The sequence below is a fragment of the Fulmarus glacialis genome, unplaced genomic scaffold (assembly GCF_000690835.1).
Source record: "Fulmarus glacialis isolate BGI_N327 unplaced genomic scaffold, ASM69083v1 scaffold526, whole genome shotgun sequence".
Classification (NCBI taxonomy): domain Eukaryota; kingdom Metazoa; phylum Chordata; class Aves; order Procellariiformes; family Procellariidae; genus Fulmarus; species Fulmarus glacialis.
In genome coordinates, this window is record NW_009217245.1 from 6,842 (window position 1) to 27,901 (window position 21,060).

The window sequence follows — 21,060 nt, forward strand, 5'->3', positions numbered from 1 at the left end:
GGTTTTCCCCCCAATTTTCCCCCAGTTATTAGACATTAAGACAACTATCAACAGCCTCTCATATTAGTAAATTTGGTTCTCACTGTGCTATTAATCATCACAAACCAGAGCTTTAGTCTATTTGTTTATCGCAAATGCAGCTGACTTAACGTTCTTCTCAAACCTTTTCTGCAATTGTAAATGGGTGTATTTTTCTCTATTCACTTTCTCAAATTTACACTTACTCCAATTCAAAACATCCCCAGTTTCCCAAATGTCAGCAACATCTATACAGCCCTTATAGCATTTTATGCATCCTTCAGACCAGAAATGGTCGGCGAGTGCTTTGGAGGGGTGCTGTAGCCTCTCAGCTCTATTTCCAGAGGTATTGCTCTGCCGGCAGTTTCTGGGCTGACACTGACATCTAGTGGGGTTGGTAACTCCCGAGCGTGCCCCAACAGCAGCGAGTATTCCCACCAACGGCCGGGAAAAAGCCGCACGATGGCTATAAAGTGTCAGCGTCAAAATCGGACATTCTCACATGCCATTCATTTTTGCACATTTTATTGTTTTGCACCTAAACACAAATGCATGATTTTCATTCCTTTGGAGGAGTTTGAAGTGCTCACTTTAAATCAAAATACCACTGTCAGGATGGACACATGAAATACCATCCCTGGGACTCCGTGCTGTCACTCAGCGCTCCAAAATGATGACAAAACCTTCTACTCGCTAAAGACCGAGAGGTCAGATTCTGTTTAGAGTACAAGGTTTTACCGTTTTTGTATGTGGTTTCCTGGACACGACCAAGGAGCAAGTTAGTTTTGGGAAGTGAACATGACATCACCTTTGGAATAAAAAAATACAAACTCTTTATGATGACAGGGAAGTTGTGGCTTTCTAAACGCAACTAAAGTAGCTACAATCACCAAGGGACTTACATGCAAGCCCACAGGGATTCTGTGTTTGCTATAAAGCATGTTAAATGTCAAGAAACTGCTTACAAAACCACAATTACGCACGCAATACAATCCCAAAGCTTTCAGCAAGACTACTAAACTTAAGGAAATCATCAGTCAAGGCTTCATTATCATCTCCCAAACTACTTATGCATAACAAAGACCTATCATATTGGACCAGTCAAGCTTTCTACTTAGTACTTTTTTTTGGCTCTCAATGAGGCAAAAAACAGATGGTTTGGGAAGAAAAAAAGTCATTTTAATCTCCATCTCTCTTAACCCTGGAAAAGTGAGTTGAGACTGTATAGCAATAAAAGGAGCATGGGGTACTTATTTTGCAGTACTGCATGATATTCCCATGGTAAACTCTGAGACGTCTCTACAAACACAGGAGACCTCAAAAGGCAGCCCTGAGTCAGCAGCATTATTCAGCGTAAGGGCAGGATTGGGGAGCAGAGGCCCAGCTTTCTCTTTGATTACTGCCAAACCAGGGAATCTAGACAGGTCTGAGAATTAAAGTCAGACAAAGGCTCCAGATTCAACTGCGGATTCACTTGTTTCACTGCAATTCCCAATAGGATAACTTCACTGTATTTAGTTTCTGTTTAAGTCCTCAAACAGAACCGCCCCATGGTAATTCTAAGATGTTTTTGGTTTTGAGCCTACAGATCCATCTCAACGCTCCTGTCTGGATTAGACCAGCTCAACTCAACAGGGTTGAAGTTCAGGCCGTCACCACAGAGCACTACGTAAAATACAGCAATAGTCTCTTCCTTGGCTCACTCACCGTGAAGAGGTTGGATCGGCGCTTGGACTGTTTACGGACAGGAGTTGGTGTGTTGGCAGTGGGAGGAACATCAATCCGTAGCTCCTTCTGGCTGGTGCTTGGAGTTGATGGGACAGAGGAGGAATAATCACTTAAACTCCCTCCTCCATTACTGGTCTGCAAGGATTAAAGTTAGTTTTAAACAGTGATACACTGCTTTCAAGACATTACAATCCACAGCTGTATCTTATTTAGTCCTGATATGGAAGAACAGCAGCCTAGGCTCAGGAACACAGCGGGACTGCCCTACTGCCACTTTTCCACACATTTCTATTCCAAGCCCTTAAATATTTTCTCTGCCATTATTTTTTGAAAACTTAGATAGTTCTGTTGTTGTGGCAGGCACATTTTCATCCTACGCAATATAACCTTAACTGGATATAAACAATTTCATTTGTTTTACTAGTGTAAGGGTAAGCAAAACATTGGGGAAAGTCTAAATTCTGGTTTTCCACTTCAAAATTGCTAAACTGAATTCTGCCTCAAACCTAAGGAAAAATACTTAGTGCCATAGAACTGCATAGCTGGACTTAATCCTAGTCTGGAGACATCAGTTCACTGAGAGCTAATCAAGAGAATGAAAATAATTCCATGTTGTAAAATGGCTACTACGGTGACAGATAGTTCCCAACACATTTGCTGAAGCCATTAGTATGGGAATTCAAAATCTTAAAGGAAGCATCCCCATTTATTCAAAGTAGCCAAAAATGTAAAGTTACATCATAGTCTTGTAAGAAACAAAGCAGTCACTCAGCCTATAAAACAATTAATGAATTGAGGTAACAAGTGACAATAGCAGGAAAGTGAGGAAAAGGACCGAAAGGTGATTAAGAACAAAGTCTTGATTTTTTAATTATTATTATTTTTATTATTACACGTAAAATCAGTAAGTATTAAAAACATCGTTACAAAGGATGTGGAAGTAGTCTGGAAAGACAAAAGGACAGATTTTTTTCCTATCAGATACCAGTACACTCTTTGAGGATATACTGTATATGCTGATGGGGGACTGGGGCAGGGCAAAGGTGGAAAATTCTGCACGCTGTTGATGAAAAGCTCACCAGAAGAGCAGCAGCAGGTAAAGGGTCTGGACAACAACTCACACGTAATTTATGAGGGGGGAATAAAGGTCTGTGATGCACACAGAAGGGTGAAAGAACATCTTTAAAGCAGTCAAGTTTCCCAGAAGAAGTGAGGAAAGAGGGTAAGAGGGTATCTGCAGGGTGCCTGAGGAAAAGGATTCTCCCATGATACTTCACATGTGACTTGGTCTCATCTTAGTTGCTGTAGGTAGGAATTCACCGGGTAAAGCTCAGAAGGAAAAGCAGGCACTCCAAAGTCTATTCTTCAGCGTCGCTCCTACACTAGTGATGGGTCTTACATGCACACAAAGCTGCCATACAGGGGAGGCACTCCTCTGGGGAGGCACCAGCAGCATGACGGGACTTCTCACACACTTCCTGGAGGTCAGCGTAAGGACCAGGATCTCAAGTTGCAATCAGAGCCGAGCCGCCCAAACCTCTGAAGGAGAACCAAGTAGGAGACAATCCTTTATCCAGTTGAAGTTTCTTTTAGTGATTTCAAGTCCTCTTGCAATTCTTCCAGGATTTTTGGTTGTATTTTTTTTGTTTGGTTGGGTTTTTTTGGGGTTTTGTTTGTTTGTTTGTTTGTTTTTTTAAATTCAAGAAGAGAAGGGTAAAGAGGAAAAGGCATGAGACAAGCAGCTCATGCTTGGGTTGAAGGGCTAATAAATGCAGATAGAAATCCAGGAACACTACTTCTGAAAGTCACTGTTTCTCTGTAAATAACATGTTCCTCAGCTCATTTCTGTGGGACAAGATAGGACTGACAATACAGCAAGTGGGCTTTTTGACAGAAAGTTCTCCTCTTTCCCCTCTTTAAACATATATATGAGACATTAAATTTCATCTTCCCTTCATTCTGATTGAATTGGAGAAGCGTAGCTGTCAGGAAGCCAGAGGTAAGAGTACTGAAAGTAACAGAGGATCTTGAGAGAGTTGTCCTACAACATTTTCAAGTGCCCAGAGGAAGTAGCAAGCAGAATTTGGAGATGGCCCAAGCATATATAACAGAGGAGATGAAAGAATGAGAGCTGAAATGATTATTTTTAGTGTCCTAACAGAGAATGATAACACCAGAGCAGGATGACCCGGGAAGAAGTGACCTTAATTTACCCCGCATTCGCTTTCCCTTTCTCTATGGCATCTTGCTGAGACACCAAGTAACACACCAAACATACAGGAGTGTAAATAACCTGCGTGAAGACACACTGAACCTGTGGAAGTGAGAGATTACCTCTCTGAATAAACACAGGAAAGACTCTTGCATGGAGAAAAGTAATGAAAAAACAACAAGTAACTAGAACACTCTAAGAGTAATCACCAGAAGTTTGCTGAAGTTCAAACAGCCAAAGGCTTTGAAAATGAATACTCAAAGCACTGGACATGTCAAAGATGAGGAGGGTGGTATGGAAGCCTTAAAACGTGGGTGACAAAAGAAGGTATAGGAGGTGAACATCTGGAAACTCAACAACTGTAAAATAGCATCAGGGAAGGAGACCAAAGATGCTGGTGTCAAGGAATGGCTTTCAGACTAGAGTGGTGAGGACCTACTGTCCACTCTGCCATGACTGAACCAAACTGGGGCAGGGAAAATGAAGGAGAAGGAAATCTAATGAAGCAACCATTAATGGGAAAAGGCACTGAACACATTTAAGATTAAAACTATGCAGCTGCAAGGCTCACCCGAGGAGAAAAAAAGATGGCAATAAGCGACGAAGATGGTGGAGAAAAGAAAGATCACAACAGGGTTATGCCTCAAAACATGTAGAAGCCTCTTCTACAGGAAGGAGAGGAAAAAGGCAAGAAGGAAAGATTCAGGTGTTGTACACTGATGACAGGATTTGAACCATAAGCTGTTGAAAATAAAAGGATGCAGCTATGTTTTGTTTCATAATATTGATCAACTTGATAACTATGCATCATCACCTTTTTGGTTTTTTTTTTTTTCCTTTAAACTAAAATTAACAGATTTCTACCTAAGTGCCTATTTCCCAGAGAGAGCACATAAAGGATTCCCTAAAATTTTACCTTTTTAATCTTTCATCATGTTACAGCATCATTTTATACTTTTTGGCAGTGAGGCACTGTCTCCTGGATTTTTAAGTGATCTGTTTTCCAGGAGTAACTTCTAAAGGAAAACACATACATGCTGGGCATTCTAGTCCCCAAAGACAAATGTTCCTATACAGCTAGCTTCTATAAAAGAAGTCCTGCAGGCAATGTTTCTCTTCACACGTACTAATCCCACTGGATTTCCAACTTTGTAAATAAAATTCTGAGGTGGTTTCCAAACAAGCCACGTCAAATCCACTGGCTAGGGAAAAAAAAAAAATCAATCTATTTCAATAAAACTTAGAAATGGAAAACTTCAAGGCTTCCACAGAATCAAAGCATGGCCACCAAGACTGAACAAGCTCCAACTCCTACTGAGGGTGCCAATAATTAGCAAACATATAAAACTACATGCCTGCTCTAAAACACCTCAGTAGAGAGAATGGGTTTGACAAGAAAGAGCTTGGACATGACTTCTAAGTTATAGCCTGCACAGACAGGAGCAATGAAAAATGCAACCAGACAAGCACTTGGAAACCATATTCTTGGTAACATCTAAACCCAATGCGCTGCTGAAGGAAACAAAAGGTGGCAAGTGGTCTCCGTCAGGTTGTTTGCTTGCACCAAATAGAAATCTAGGGACCTTGCCATATTAAGATTGTAGAGAGCAGTTTCCTGCCGTCGGTATGCAAGCATTTAATAACAAGTTCACTGGAGCGGAGTACAGGATTTAGGACACGTGGCTATAACTATAATTCACAGAACTTAAGTTTGTCCCAAGGCATAAAAATCAAGTCAGTGAATCTGAAGAACAACCTTCCTTACAGCACATGTAACCCAACAAGTCTCTAATATAAACCCATTTGCTGACCAGACAAACTGGTCAAATTTGTGGCAGTCAAAAACCAATCAAATAAGCACTGTAATACCCATTGGGACATTACACAGCTTAACATTACCTTTTCAAACAAGTCTTTCCACTAAGTTGCTCTCAAGACTTGGACATACCTGAGACGTGAGCATAAAGGGCCGTTCTGAGTCACTGCTCTAACCAGAGTCATGGCAATAGGGACAGAGGTCAATCAAATGACTCTAGGTAGGGAAACTATTAGCCCCAGTAGAATCATTTACACAGATACATCCCTGTTTGGTTTTCTCGGGTGACAGATTTTCCCGTCCTCATTAAGGCAGCGTGCCCATTCTGAAACGTGCTCAGCTTCTGGACATACACAGCACAACCTTGTCTTTCCTTCCTGCTAGGAAGATACACAGCCCGATGGCGGTCAACGAATTTCAGCACACTGTTAGAGAAAACCCTGGAAGTCTTTCATTTAGGGGATATGTTCTTTCTAGAACGCACCTTGTGTGAATGGCCAATATTCCATTTATAGAAATGTGTACCTTTAGTATCTATACAGGCTTCTAGCTTTGCTGTCACATGCACTGATGCTGTAAAATACTCAAGGTCATGGCAGCAAACACAAATTTAGCAGAACGTTGTCACTACACTGTCACCAGACAAGAACAACACAGATGAAGCTATCAACCTGGCATAACTTGACCAAACAGGTCCATTCAAAGCAGTTACCTCAAAGGCAGACACTGTCAATGACAGCATTAAAGCCTGTAACGAGATTCCTGACAGTACCTCATTAAAAAAAAAAAACTTTGTATACAACGTCCACAGTTCTATGCAGAAAAAGGATTGAATCAAGTCAAATCCCACACTTTCAAAGCTTTTACATATTTCAGGTTTCCTTAGTAAACAAACTGGTGAGTAATTTAACTGGCGTGACAGGAGCTCAGCAGTGACCTCATTAAGAAAAAATTGGACTTAACCTCGTATTTGCAAGGGGCACGTTCCTGACTGGCCCATTATACAAAGAAGGCAAAATATTCACCTAATGTCTTATATAAATTATCTGGTATCACCAGAAGGTTCATAAAGCTTACATAGTACAAATGTCAGGCCAAACCACTGAATGAGAGCATAGGAAGAATAAAGCTGAAATTTTTCTTCTTGACAAGTAACCCGATACAAACAGAATCAATGTTTTTTCTGCTCTCTAGATATACCAGGATGCCCTCCAGAAAAATCATCTCTAACCACTGCTTGAGGAGAAAATGAAGGCAGCAGGTCCTACTTCTGAAACAGGCAAGAGATTGCCAGAGCTTCAGGGAGCCTGGGAACTGTTGGAGTAAAGCAAGCCTTGATCAGAAGCACAGATTACATGCCCTATGACAGAATGCATTTGGTGTCTGCACCTTCTGTTCCTGAGGAAAGCAGGGAAAAGCGTATTTCTGTCAAAACACAGAAGCCTCACGGAAAATTCTTTAGTCGGGACACATTTTTCTTTGCCCACTTGCGTACAATTTCTCTTCTGGAAGTCACATAATCTCAGTCTTTCATCTGAAAACATTATAGGTAGGAGTCCAATTTATTCACGGGATTTTGGTGATATACAGCCACACATCTGAAGACCGATCAAGGAGGAAACAGTTTAGTCCTTGCCTCAGCAAAAGCCAGAAAGCTTTGAGCATGCTGCCGTGGAATATAAATTTGACAGCCAATTTCAAACCTAGGTCCAGATAAACGATGCCGGAGATTTCAGTAAGTCTAGCCCTCCATAGTAAGACCAGATTGTATTGTAATAATTGTATGATTTTCCTGTATTTAGCAGTTTAACCTCATCCTTTGAGACATATTGGAACTTGTCCATTTCAGGAGCTTTTGCCTTTTCTCATTGTAACAGCAAGGTAGAGGAAAGAGCAGATCTGTCCTATCAGACAGACCAAAGAGCATCAAGAGAATCTGAAGACAACTTCTGAAGACAAAGTACGTTGGCACATCCAAAAAAAAGTCATCTCAATGAAATTACTAGTAACATTTAATTAACAAAATGTGACAATAAGCTTCAATACTACAGTGGCAGCAACTGCGTTACGAACTGGAAAATCTAAAAGAAGATCAAGTCTGAGTCTGAAGTTTAAGAGACCTTAGAAAGGAAAAGGTAACAAAGGGCATAACAAAAACTAATTAGGAATGTAACTGTGGTCCTGTGAAGATAAAGAATGGAGGAAAGAGTACACTGACAGATGCTTTGAGTTTTAACATTTGAGTCCTGGAGGATGCACTTCCATATACATGTGTACTGTGTGTGAAACTATGCACATGAACGAAGGAGAATATATACACATACACACATATATATACGCACATACGCATTTATATAAAATGCTTATTATAAATAAATGTTAGAGATTACTTCGCAATAACCTTGTAAATACTGAAGGATTATGATGTACGTTGCGATGGTATTAAACGTGGTTTTCACTTCTCTTTTAGTTTTTGTTTTGCAATTACATGAAAAAGCAGAAGGAAAAGCTAGTTAAGCTCTTCTTTATTCAAGTGCCCAATACTTGAGTTATTGGTCAAGTATTTCACTCGAAATGAGCCCCGCTATAAATAAGACTATTTAGTGCTTATCCATAATCTGGTCTCATATACAGCAAAATAATGGATGATTCAGCTGACTGCATTTTGCTTTTAATAGTTTAATTTACATATTTAGACAATCATGTTGTTGTAAAAACTTTATGGAGGCATAGTGCAAGCATAAATAATGCATCTTTACATTTGCGGCAGGTAGTAGGGAGCAAGCTTGTGTGCTAGCCATACCTGAGCTGCAGTTTAGTAAAACGTACGTTAAGCTCCATATCTTTCTCAGGTATTATGCAAATCTCCTAGAAGAGTGACACTGCGGACCAGTAAACACATTTGTTTGCACTGCAGTCCATATGTATAATGATTTTGCGGGTGACTTTACACAGTAGCACTCACTACTCACTCAGGTAATATTTTTAAATTCAGAGTATGGAAGGTGTGGTGTCTAAGGTCCCTCTCTGTCACGGCGGAATACATGTAGTACAGGCAGACATGGAAACATGGTGCCATTTCAATCCCCTCTCACAGCAGAACATAAACAGCTGAATTCCAGGAAAGACAACAAGTGTGAAAATACATGCAGACTACAGATTTCATGGAAGTATAGTCACTGGTACATAGTATTTTCATTTCTACCTTCAAAACCGTAGTCCACCAGTAAGCTCACACTGCTGGAGACTCCTAGCGGGAATCTCCACATCATCATTTGTCTGATGAGGGGCCCAAAGTCCTTCACACAAACAGCAACTACAGGTGTCGTGCCATGGGATTTTCAGATGTTTTTACAACAGCGTAAACTTAAAAAATAGGCACAGCTCCAGGTAACTACTCAACAGGTTATCCAGCACAGGGCTACTTCACACAGATTTCTGATGCATCTTGAGCTCAGATGGAATGCGCTGAGGACCAAAGGTGGTGCCCACCTTAGCAGCCTATGGTTTTTGGTACAAGATGATCTCCACTTTCAGGGTCTGGGCAGAGAAAAGAGCCCTTTGGAACTGTTGGATAGTAGCACTATTCTTGTAAGTTAATATCTTAAAAATGTCCTCCTGATATGTCAGGTGTAAAGGACAAGCAACTCCTTCAGTACAGGAATGAATTTAGAGAGAAGGAATGCCTACGTGGTTTTGTGATGTAAGGGGAACTCATGCTATTTTGAAATAAGATTTAGCATGTCTACAAGCATATCATGTCTAGAAAGACTGGCAAGGGGTGCGGGGTGGGGGTAGAGGGAATGAAAGGAGGGATAGAGATGGGGAGGACACTAGATACAGAAGTGTCTGGTGAGTAGTCTCCCAGTGTGCATTTCTTGTTGATGGCCAAAGTAAAAAGACCTATCCCGAGATGCCCTGAGACCAATAAGAGGCCTTCAATACACTAAACAACACTTCTTCCTCTCAAAACAACTCAGTCTACCTCTTGAAGTGTACAGAAAAACCAGAAGGTGAGCTGCTGACTGAAGTACTTCTCAATGCATCAGACAGATTAATTGTTTCCTAGCAGAATATAAGCAATATTGCACCATCCTTCTTGTTGGCAGAGTTTACAATAGTTCTGCCCATCACAAATCATGAATGATATCCTTGGATTTGAGACAAAAATTCTTTGTGTGCATTCTGCGCTGCCCTGAAAGCCAACATATGTATGTGAAGTACTTGCACCAAGGGTTATTGACTCTGGCTATCAAAGCTTTCCAAGTAAAACCCTCACCTTGACTGACATACATGCATTATAAACAAAAAGTCAGAGCAGGAAAACAGAAGCAGCACCTACTGCAAACAGAGGTGGATTTTGTCATTGGAATAGGAAGCATCACATTCTGTGAAACAGGTCTCTGGCAATACCTAAGTGCATGAGCATAGACATATCTGAGAGCATTTTCTGGAAGGGGACGTTACCTAGGTGTTCACCACCTAGGACTACTGGACATGAGTACAGATACGCAACCAAACACACAAACAAGTCTTTCACCATTTGAAAACTGAAACTACTTGGTGGAGAAGCCCTTGTTGGTATTAAGCCTTAAAATTTCCCCCAAGGTATGCTAAAGACTAGACTGGGTAAGGTGACACTTTTTTTTTTTTCTTTTTTCCTTTCTCTAAAGCCTCAGCTCTTGACTGCAGATTCATCTGGAGAGTTTGCAGGAGTTAGATCACCAGAGTGATCCAACCAGAGAAGGAACAATACCTCACTTTATCTGAAGTGATCTGTGTAACCACTACTTCTGAAGGCCTTCACTCCTGTGGAGAATGCAAGTGGCAGGACACTGTAATGATAACATTTTTGATTCATGGAGGAAATCTTCAGTGAAACATCATTACGTCAAAAGAGATGTTCTAAAGGGCAAGACACCAGCCAGTCTTCCAGCCAAGATCAGAGATGGTAAATCTTCCCCCAGATCATCTTAAACTTGGAATTGCAGTTGCAAAGTTCTTTTAAGCCTAGGATAAGGATTCAGCTTCCTTTCATTAAACAAGGTCACACTGCCTTTAAATGTAGCACAAAGGAGATAAGACATGAAACAGATTTATGGCCTATACTTTTAGGCATGACATCAGTCTCAGAAGACAGACATCTTTGACTGGTGTTGCAATTGCCCCCTTCGATAATTATGCCAGCTGGCAAAGGCAGTAAAGAACATTATTTCAATTTTATTGAAACAGATTGTAGGGATCCTTATCACAAAAGCTACCTTGTCTTGATTTTCCCAACAGTCCTCATCACTGGCAAGAAGTTTGCTGCGTAGGTGAAGTACTCGTCTAGAATTTGGTATTTGCTGTTGGCTTCCAAACTAGACTTGGGTAGGAAACTGGTGAGAACCTAGATATTTGATGTTCTTCATCAAACAAACTTCATTAACAAGAAAAGTGACCACAACTACTTTAAGACAACGCAGAACATAGAGATGCAGCTGGCTAAGATTGGGTTATACAAAGCATCATCTATCCTCCTTAGAAAGTCTTGAAAAACTATACAGCAATCAGCAGACTGAGTAAACTAGGTCATTCTTGGATCCAAGAGTAAGGTCAGTACTGGAAATGGTGCCATTCATTCTCCACATTTCTGTGACAGCATGTTTCCTCTTTCACCACTGAACAGGACGGGTCTCAGATAGCCCCTACAGGCAGCGTAATTCCTCTCGGTCTAAAAGTATGAACATACACAACTGCCCGGAGGAAATTGTTTGGAAGTAAAGCATTTCACATAGAGGGTTAGTTCCAAGTGCTTGTGGCAATGAACAGGTCAGAAAGAGTCGCTGAGGAAACTTGGTCAGTGTCACATACGACAAGAAAGGGGAGAACCTCTTCCATATGAGGAAGTTGTACTTCACCAAAAGGTGCCAGGGTTCTTCAGAAGGATCATGCACCTTAGCACCTGCTTTAGAAAGGGAGGGTCTGAACTTCAGCATTTTCTTTTGGCGTAATCGGTAGAAGTGAGAGTCACAGTCCGAGGAGAACTCCAAGACCAAACTGGCATCTGCATCTTTAGAGTCAGCCCAATGGTGGAAGTTTCCACTAGGGCACAGAAGGAGACCAGTCACTAATGACCACAGAAGAACCAGAGCCTTCATCTTGTGGTATAAATCTAAACAGAGTGCTTTCAGAAGACAGTAACATGTTAAATTAAAGGGAGGGGAAAAAAAAAAGGCAACAAAACCTCTTCCCCAAACATAGAACACTTTTTCATTATGCTGCTTTTTGCCAAAAAGCAGACACTCTCCATGTGGGAGAAAGGTCCATAGATAAAACAAAACTGCTTTTTGCCAAAAAGCAGACACTCTCTGTGTGGGAGAAAGGTCCATAGATAAAACAAAACCTCACATGGGTGGCTCCGGACTGCAACATAACCTTAGAAGGCATTATTGGCATATTATTGAGCTTAGACTGAAAAACACGCCCGGAGAGCTGGTGGGTATCAGACATTTCAGACTGCTATAGTGGCAATCAGGAAACCAGGCCACAGCTCTGGCCACAGACTGTAAGGGTCAAAATGATGGCCCTATACATCCATCTGCCGAGAGTGAGAGAGCACAGCGGGAACACAATCTGCCTGGCTGCAAAGGTCTTGGATCTGAATGACAGAGCTTATGTACATCCTAACTGTGAATGTACACAGAGATTATCACTTGACACTAGAAAACAAAGATACTGAGGAAGGGTATCACAAGGAAAATACAGGAGAGTGTATTAACGTATGTAGGTAAAAATTGTGCAAGTTAGAAAATTTTGGTATTAATCATATGTTTCCAAAAATACAGTCAAGTCCACCAGACTTTCCTGCCATACATTAAGGTAGCGTTTTGTTTTTACACATAGTATTTACAAGTCAATAGCAACATATATCACTATGTCATTAAAGGGGAATCATTTCAATTGAGCGTAACAGAGACAGGCAATTACAACTGCGCACAGTGCTCACAAATGTAAAATTCTAGCACGCTAACCACTGAGATACACCAGCTATTATCACTCAGCACACAACTGAATGAGAACAATAACCAAAAACATAGTGAGGTAATTTTAAAACACAGTACAGCAAATCCTGCTATCGTAACAACTGGTCTACTCAGAACAGCAGGCTGCTGGGCATAAATCACTACGATCAAAGATGGCTTTAAAGCCAAACTATTTTACTGCAGCAGTTTCTTGAAACAAAGTCAAGCCAATTGAAAAAAAAAATTGCTTCAAACTACAGATCACTGATACCTTTCAAAAAAATGCCAACTACCTATCAAGCAGCAAAAAGAGCACTGGCATTAAATACATTAGATGAAAAGCAACCTATCAGTTCCTTTTTCAAGCAAGCATTCATTATAGTCTGTACCTGGCTGATATGTACAGCAGAAACCTGGGCAGAACACACGGATGAGTGGCTTGGAGAGTTTGGTAGAGATTTGCAGGGTCCTATTGAGAGTTGCTGTTTCTTCCTTGTTGCAACAATCTTCTGAGCAACTAAAGAAAAACAAAACATACAGGCAGGTAAGCTATAGTACACACTGGAAAATATGGTATGTCAAAAATACACAGAATGCACAATACACAAAACAGGGTTTTCCATTGCCAAAGCCTGCTCCAAAAATTGATCGTAATATATCCAATTAAGATGACAGATGCTGGTTTTCCACAATATGCTCCATGTGAGACTCCAGCTCTGTTCTCCACATGGATGAAATTGTCCCAGAACTCACACTCCACCAGGTCAGCACCAGAGAGCCAGTAACACCCAAGCAGAAGGGGAAAAGGCAGATGTGCAAGTTACAAAAAGCAATACCAGGAATGCTGTAACAAGTACACTACATGCTTATAATCACACTGACAAAGCTTATGGTAGTACACATCCCATTCTTCTTTGGGATATTCTCCTTGCAGACAGAAGAGAAGTATGAGCAACACTTGACTAACTATCTAGTTCAAGTGCATCTCAGTGTTATTCACTAGTACAACCCTGGAAGGTGTCCTACATCACAGAGTGATGCTTCATTAGGAAAGCTATCACTCCCAGTCCAAGCAGGTTTAGTTTACAAGAAGGTGTGTACTCTCTGCTGCTGAGGAGTAAGGTGGACTTTTCTTAATTACCAGCCACTGCATCAGGACAATCCGTTTTGGAAACCACAAGTTTAAAGCATTTGAAACAAACGATAATCAGAATAATAAAACTGATAAAGGGTCCCTGACATAGAATACCTGGATTAGTGGTGCCACACATCCCATCCCATCCCATTCAAATTCATTACGGAAAGAAGCTATATCATGATTTCTACTTTTAGCTTTTATTACTCAGCAGCACTAGCACAGCTGGAAAAATGCCAAATTTATTTTGCAATTTATTAAGAAATTTTCTACGACATGTAAAGAAAAGCAGCATTTATCAAATGGCGACAGGGATCAGAGTCATTAACAACTCTATATACAGCTTAGCAGACTCATATTAAAAACTGGAAACAGAGCTGACCTGAAATGCAGCAACTTCCATACCTCTCCTATAACTTTTCAATTTAAAAAAATCAAACTATTTCAGAAATTCGTTCTGTGATACATGGGAATTTCAGTTCATTCTGCTATTCAGCTAAGGCCTTTGGAAAGAGCTCTTTTTAGGTCATAAACACTTAAAAATAAAATCCTTTACACTACATTTGTTGCCTACCTTTTGGGTCACAAATTAAAAAGTAAACAAAATTTCAGTCTTCAGAAACAGAGACTAGTGTAGTGGGTAATCAAAAACACTACTAACTAAATTTAGCTTTCTTGCATGCAGTAATCTTCACGAAGAGAAGCACTTTATGAAACTTGTGCAAAGGAGTTTGTAGTTGCTTGCACCGTCTCCACCAAAATGGGTCAGTGAGGCAGAACGGCAACAATTATTGGCATCTACTTAAAAAGTCACACAGAAACTTCTTGTAATTAAACTAACAGCATTCAACCTGTCTTGTTTAGAAAATATAAAAAGATATTTATGTAAATTCCAAGATTAGTCTTCCTCAATATGTTATAACACAGGCAGAGATACTGTTTAGCAGTGTAAGCTTACAATTTCTTCTCAAATGAATGTAATTTTAATAACAAACTGGTCTGTGGCTTATGTTTTTCATGTAAATGAATGATGGCATAATCATGATTTAGTGAGAATACATTGTATAAAAAATGGCTTGTATATATGAAGAAGCAGCTTCATTAGTTACATCCCACCTCCAATAGGCCTCTTATCATCCTGAAAGGATGATATCAATTAATTTATCTTTCCCTGGCATATTGATCATAACCTTCATCAGCTAATCATGTTTAAATTACAGAGGAATATCGTAGCACTCTGTCATTTCAGACCCATTGGTTTATTGATCTGGAGCCTGGAAAGCCATATATTAAAATATTTTAAAACACATTAGTGAATGCAGAGAGCAAACCGAAGGTCAGATTTTAACATATGCATGTGGATTTGTCTTCATCATAGGCGGTAAAGACCTAAATTAAGACCAAAACTGAATTAAAGCCACACATGAATGAAAACTACCTTCTCAGCAAAAGCTTCCACTCTCACATGGGAGAGGTAATTAGTCAAGAAAAATATTTACCTCTTTCCTTCAATCTGAATATAGGTGTGTTTGTAGCATCACATAAACACACATCATGCAATCTTGCCAAATTATGACTCTAGGAAGGCTCAAGCAAAAAAAAACCAAGACAGTCTGAACTCACCTACTCAAACGCACGACCTGAACGCTAGCTAAGTACTACAAAAGCAGACACTAGAAAAATAAATTTTAGAAAGCAAGAAAAGCACAAATTGTCATTCTAGAAATGCGAAGAGTAATCCACAAAGCAGCTGGAAGGTAAACCTTAACAGAGCAGCACAAAGAGCAATTTATCCTGTGCACTGTAAAAATGGTAAAATTGCAGTGGAAGATCTAATGTTACCTACTTAAAATTGTGCTACAAATTCTAGAATAGCCCATTCTTAGCCTCAAATTTCTTAGCTCTTCCCTCCGTTAAAAAAAATTATGTGCCCCCTAATGGAAATCCCCTTCTGAGCTGCCAAACCTTCCCAATTCCCCCTCCATTTTGGCAACAAGTCTAATATCCCCCGCCAGAACACGATTCCTCCTGCTTCTCCCCTCTCTTCATTAGGCAACCCGCTTTCCTTTGAGACACCAAACAGTTTTTGCTTCTTTCATTGCAGTCATGTAGCCGTCACTCCATAATTAGATTGCATTCAATATTCAAGTGCTCAGGGCTACTTGCCCTTGGATATGATGGTGATACGAGCTTCAGAAGTACCTAAAGGAGTACCCTGACCCTTCAAAGTTTGCAACATATGAAAGACGTGACTGATCATCTGTGGGGCAATCGCTGGACTGTCAAAAGACCTACTGTGCTCTTTCTAAAGCTACCTTGAGAGAAGAGATGAAACCTAAATCTTGCCCATCAGAAGTCAATAAAAGGGGTTCAGCACGTATCTCCTCAGCAGTGCTGCTGCAAATTCACATTTTCTGTATCTTCTATTCCAGAGAAGAAAGCCCTGAAATACACAAAACTTAAAATGGCTGGCACTAAAAACCCCACAGATCTGCTAACTCCTGCTGCTGACATCTTCAGGCACAGTAGTTAGGGAGGAAAAAAAAACCCCACAGTTAAATGGTTGTGGAGCAAGAGAGAAATACACCATAATTATAAGAACTAACACCAGATCCAGAGAACAGCCATGCTTTATCGCTCCTTCAGCCCCAAGACCCATTTCTGTTATTGCATCTTTGTTGGGACTCAAAGTGAGCACTCGTTAGCCGCTTAGCAATGGTAGGAAAAATCCTTAAACCAACACATTTTGTTTCCACAACTACAACGATACACAGGTTCACGTTGGATTTACGAGCAACTTTGTCGGAGTATTCCTAGATCATAGTATGTCCACGAGGGTGAGGTTTTTTTCCAAAAGGCAGTGCTACCACCACCACTGCTTAGGCAGCTGAGTGGCAAGGTGGGACCTCTGCTGAAAACCACATAGCAAGAAATATTGTTCTTCAGGAATGTAGAACGTACTATGGCAGTACATAAACATCTTTTTGCTGCTAATGAAAGCCAACTAGTGTACTTCATTAACCAATTTAAGACTACTCAGAGTCAAAATCTTCAGATTAATATTGAAGTGCCTGTAATTGAAATGTCAGTCCAGAGGAAGCTATACAATTAAAACAAATGTTGTTCTATAAAGTGAGTACAGAATGCAAGAAAGCAGAAACATTTTTGCCCCAGAGCTTTCAGGTTCCGTCTCATCCCAAAGATGATTCAGTGCTTTCTGAATTTAATGTAAATATACTTGCCAGGATATGTTTCTAAAACAGACGAATACTGACTTAATCTATGTGGCAGATATCAAAAATAATCAAGATAGTGGCAAGCATTTCAACTAATTTTAAAAATCAATTGCATTCTCTCTACTTTTATATACTCAGTTAAGCTATCAGTTTCAGAGAGATTTTTATTGAAAGCCATCTATCCATAGTATGAACAGCTAAACAAAATTTATTTGCAAAGTCAAGAACTCTTCTGCAAATAGGCATATGCCAAGGATATTTAGAGTCGTAAACCAAGAGAACTGATATTTAGCAAGTATTTGGGTTTTGGGGAAGACTGATGCTTATTTCTTATACATTTAAACTTAACTTCACAAGCCAGAATGACTAGAAGTTATATTTTGCTTTAAGGCCTTGTTAGTTAAAAGCATGTGAAATTCCTGGTCTGCAAGATGAATAAAATGTCCAAGTTTGGAGAGAAAGCTCTTGACTTGAATGCCTCTTCTTCCATGCCTGACCTAGCTCACCAAAACAAAATTAACCTTCCCACCCCCTGCCGCTTTCATCTCAAATGCTACTTTTTGTTAGTCAAACCACTCATTCGTAAGCAGCTCCTGCTAACTTCTCGCCGGATCATTTATTGGAAGGACTGTACCACTAAGCAGGAAAGCTCGGTGGTCTAGCAGCCTGTGAGCTGTAAAGCAAGATTTCAGCACTCCAGCTCAGCAGATCTGCGCTGCAAACCACCACCATTTGCAAATAGAAAAATAAGTTACCTATACGCTAATTTTTGCTAAACAAAGCTCTCCTATTCCGCTCTCAAGGCGTGGGGCTGACTATCGGTGGACTAAATTCACTCACAGGAGGAATATCAGGTCACCTCCTCTCCCCAAAACCCAGAGCTGTGCCTCCATAATGAACCAACTCCTCTTTGTGCTCCATTTTGGAGCTAATCACCATTAGAAATACTGTTGCCAGAGTAACTGCTCTGACAGAGTTGTCTTTCCTCGGTTCAAAGGGCTGTTCACATGTCAACTTCTGGTGCAGTGTGAGGCTGCTTTGGCGGGGGCAGCCGGGTCTCTAAAATCTCATTAGCACAGCTTCATTCAAGTATAAGGACAAGAAAGGCAGAGACCCGGGGGGAAAATACTCCTTACAAGAAGTTCAAGACACAAGGTAAGACTGTCTCATCTAGCTCCACACCTCTTAAAACTGAAAACGCAAAGGTACCTCTGCATCGCACAATAGATGCATTTAGGGAAACTGCATCTAGCCCGAGACCTGATCTCTCCCCGGTTTTAAGACGGGTCCTGGAAAATGTCCAGAGGTATCAACAATCTGATCACTGCTCTTTTTCCCAACAGGCAGTGAATAGGGTTACCGCTACACCCTTTACATTCCTTTTTACCAAGGAACACTTGAAATAATAAAAGGGAAGACTCCAGGCATACAATCCCCATTAGGGATTTCTAAAACATGAAGAATTAGTTTTAAATGAAATCGAAATGCTCTTGCTAACAGGAACAACCAAACCTCTGAAAATGAATGTTGGCTTTTTGAAATTATACGACAAATTTTAATTCTTTTGGCAAACTTGTGGGTTGGAGTAACATTCATGACAACTACCGATTTGACTGCTTTTGCAGACCATCAAGAGATCTCTGCCTACAAAAAGCACGGAATATTAACCTTACTGCAACTGGTGCTAAACGAGATGCTTGATAAGATGATGATTTAGAAGGAAAGCTGAGCAATATATGCACTATACTGCATCTTTGAAAAGGGCATGCTCTCACTGTACAGTCAAAGGCCACAGTGGTATTTTTAAGTACGAGAAAATTAACGTTTCATCACAAGGCTTACGTAAGAAATCCGATTCTCTGTTTAATTGATAAAAACTGTGAAAAATGAATTTTACATGAGCAGAAGGTAAAAATATTCGCTTAGTGCTTAAAATTGCAAGGCAAGGAAAGAGCTTCAGAAACATCACAAAATTTGTAACCCTCCATTTTCGAACACCAAGCGTGAGGACAACTGGGAACTCCATCATCCAGCTTGACCCTGCACTGCTAGCGTCCCTTCTGGAGCTGACGAGCTCGTCACTTGCTCCCTCCCCAGCTGGGTATCTGGTTTCATTAAAAGATGGATCATCCTGAGGTTGCAGCTATTCGGGCACATCCCAGCGCTCAGTGTCTGCGCATACAGCAGCTAAAGGGCTTTGGCAAGCTGGTCTGAACAAGGTGCAGGAGAGAACACACTCTTTTCCATGGTCGACACTTCAAACTTTTCTTGTCACTGCCTCATCCTTGTTGATAAACTAACACTTCCCTGGACTAAGCCTTGCTTTTTAGAAGTATTTTACAGTATCGGTAGTGGTCACCATACTTTATTGCTGTAATTCCTACAGAACAGAGAAACTAATACAGCAGAAAGTATCCCAGCTAGCATCTCCAGCCAACAATACGAACGTTGGGGCACGAATACCATTAGATATACCATAACTAATCCCTGCGTAAGTCCTGGTTCCTAAAAAATCCCGGTAACCTCAACAGAACCTGGCAGGGAGAAGGAGAGGGAAAGTGGAAGAAGCCTAACTAGTATAACTGATACATCAACAAAATCGTGTTTCATTAGATGAACAAAAATAATCTGCTTCTGCCCATAAGCCCTGCTGATGACCGTTTACTCGTTTCATGTGAAAAGCCCTGCCTAAGGACAACACACTGTGGGAAGTTAAGATATATAGCAGCTTACATTTTTACGGAAACTGCATTTTAGCTTAATATTCCATGTTTACCATAAGTAAGTGCTCAATAAAAATAAATTTATTCCACAATTACATATTACAGGCGAAGCAGTAATAACTACAAGAGCAAGCACTAACCACAAATGCTTTTGAAAGCGAAACATTAATGTAAGTATCCACTGTTAAGGCCATTGTGCCTGTTATTTTAAATTCAATCCTTTTTTTAGGCTAAACAACTTTTGTATTTCTCTCTTTAAAAAGGAGAGCTTGGCATACCATGTGCCAGCTGTAATACAGAAACAAGTACTGGACTCCTATAGAATTTGGGCTTGGATGCAGCAATTTCTTGAGCTATTTTCTGGGGGAAAGAAAAAGCCAGTATGTATTTGCATGTGTCCTAAATGTGTTGCCAATCAAATTCAACATTTTCAACAACTAGAGACTTAAAAAAAAAATCACAAATGCATTAAGGGGAAACTTCTTGCTGGGTTTGTAGACAGACTCGCTGTTCCAGGACAAGATAAGATTCAGGTGTCTGCATGTAGCACAGCAGTGTAATCACAGTACCGTGACAAACATACACCTTCCCGTCCTGCTGAGGGGGACATCTCTGCCAAGGGGCCCCTCCTTTCATGTCAATATATAAAAACCCCAAGTCTCATCCTCAGAATTCTTACCCGTTTCAGTTCTTTCCAGCAATGATTAATCTGTTCCATGTAACATTATTAGCCGTCAATTTAACATGGTATTTTTGTGTGCCAGCATGCCACATATAAAACCGAGGCAAGCAAATGCACAAAACCAGTACACAATGCAGTATGTAGTTGCACGAGATGCCACTTCTAGCAGGAAAATCAGCTTAAGAACTTTTTGACCCAGGTCTTTTCAGTGATCCAGTTTAAGTCATGGTCCAACAATCAGCCAGTATGAGCACAGCTAAAGCACAACATACGGTCAGAAATTTCTTAAGCTATTTTTCCCTGTAGAAATTGTGCTGTAAAGCCATACCCATAGAGATGAGTTATTATTCTGCACTGAACACAAATCTTTAATGCTCTAACAGACTATGGTAGTACTTGCCGGGATAACCTCTGTTTCACTTTACAGCACGATCAACAAGGGTGGGAAAGTGAAGTGTGCAGGTTCTTACCTCTGACCCTGCACAGCAAGAAAAGAGTCAAACTAT

The 21,060-nt window shown here is 40.5% G+C and overlaps 1 long non-coding RNA gene across 1 annotated transcript in view; it reads right to left on the minus strand.

Moving 5' to 3' along the window:
• The window catches only part of LOC104078071, a 16,589-nt gene extending 3,293 nt beyond the window's left edge, over positions 1 to 13,296 (minus strand). The window contains exons 1-2 of the long non-coding RNA XR_683531.1: positions 13,168 to 13,296; positions 1,726 to 1,881 (exon numbers count right to left, since the gene is read on the minus strand). This is a non-coding gene — a long non-coding RNA (uncharacterized LOC104078071). The remainder of the gene's footprint in view (positions 1 to 1,725; positions 1,882 to 13,167) is intronic.
• Positions 13,297 to 21,060: the final 7,764 nt, after the last annotated feature.